Source organism: Zophobas morio, unplaced genomic scaffold (genome assembly GCF_036711695.1).
Source record: "Zophobas morio isolate AGI-343-1 ecotype UQ-CSIRO unplaced genomic scaffold, CSIRO_AGI_Zmor_V1 ptg000014l, whole genome shotgun sequence".
Lineage (NCBI taxonomy): Eukaryota > Metazoa > Arthropoda > Insecta > Coleoptera > Tenebrionidae > Zophobas > Zophobas morio.
In genome coordinates, this window is record NW_026972119.1 from 1140110 (window position 1) to 1141858 (window position 1749).

Here is a 1749-nt window from a genome sequence, read left to right on the forward strand (position 1 = left end):
TTTGAAAGAAATATAACTCAGCCGAGCCTCCCTTCTCAATACATCGACGTTACGCCACTGCTAGCCCGACTACGAGCCGCATAACTTATACCCCGCCCAGAGATAACAGAGATATGACAGCTTTTTAATGCTCCATAAGAAATGCATGGGAGCGAAGTGAACACAGAATTTGACGTAAAGGACGGTTGGGGGCACAACATTTGTGGTGGTAAACCTGATATCTTAATATCTATGTTAAATGTTACTAAATATATTACTAGTAAAAGTGACATAACGAACGAAAAACACGAACTCTGAGATAACCTCAATTAAATATGATGCGATGGTTTCAAATTATAAAAGAAAAGTCATGTTAACTGCATATGTATGTATGTATTTATTACAGTTACATACATTTTAACAAACAATATACTATTGGTAAGTACAGGAATAGTTCTATAAAAATAACATCGATAAGTAAACTGATGATTTTCTGCAGCTATAATTAATTATTAATCGATGAAACTGGCAAATGCTCTATAAATGGGACAAAATGATTAATTTACTCTGTTTTTTAGGTTGTTTCTGTAGTTCCCTATTATGGAATTTCAATGTATAAAATATACGTAATCGCACAAATAATGACAAAAGGTAATCAAGGGGGAGATTACTACATGGATGCTATTAAGGCCAGCTGGTTTTTAAGTTGTCTGGGAACTTGAAGCGAAAGTGTATTATCTACTGAAGGCATTTTCTAATTGTTCAATGTAATATGCAAACTGTTCATACGAAACATTAAGATTGCCATAAGATAAAGTTTCAGAATTGTGGGCTTGGAAACGACAATAATGTAGTTCTAGAATTTCTGCCACATGCATTTGTATATTCACAGCATATCTGAGAAGACTGTTTTAAGCATGCATCCACTGAGTATCCACATATTTATCGTAAGATATTTTGTTCAGCTAAATCAAACTCTTTGTACTCTATCCTATCTATTTTTAGGGCATTATGAGATGGTTGGGAATTATTAATTATGGTGGGGATGTTGTACCTCTCACTTAAATTGGAGATATCTTCATTAGCAGATAAGAATTGTGGTGTGATCAGATGATTAAAAGAGGACTTGCGTTTGTGGTGTATTTATTTTTAATGTTGTCGGTTCAGTAGATAAGGGAAAAGTGAAGAGTGTTGTCTGTGATTTTGAAAATGAAAAGACAGGTCGGTAGAGAGCGGTGAAACGGTTGTGTCGAAAGGGTTCTTAGAAGGTACTCGAAATCTTCGAAGGATAAGAATTATTGGGAAGGGCGAACAAAAGATAGGTTTTACGACATGCAGGTGTACGAAGAGAAAGTTTCAGGATGATAGTGGTTGGAAGTCAATAAATACAGACTATACAAATATTACATGTTGCACAATTTTGTGGGATTTGTTAGCCCCCACAAAATGTTGCTAAATCAAAAGCACAATTACCAGTTGGGTTGTGCTGCATATATTTTATACAGAACAATAGCTTGTATTTGGTTATATTCTAATAAAGTGTGATGTAAATAACTATTAATAATATGAGGATAAAAATAATTTTATTAACACCCGCACAGAACTAAAAGTGACTAAAGTCATCTTCGCAATGAAAAGGTAACATTCAATATTATAACTGTATTTGTACCCCTTAAAGTGTCGTCCTTGAATTTCAACGTTAGGTTGTAATAACAATCTTTGAATGAGCTAGAGGGTACTTTTATTATTATCCTCGCTATAAAATTGTAC

At 34.0% G+C, this 1749-nt stretch overlaps 1 long non-coding RNA gene across 1 annotated transcript; it reads left to right on the top strand.

Annotated features, from left to right (window-relative positions):
* Positions 1-568: 568 nt before the first annotated feature.
* Positions 569-1543, top strand: LOC135128924 (uncharacterized). Its single transcript, XR_010280472.1, has 2 exons — positions 569-926; positions 985-1543. It is a non-coding gene; the product is annotated as an uncharacterized LOC135128924 (long non-coding RNA).
* Positions 1544-1749: the final 206 nt, after the last annotated feature.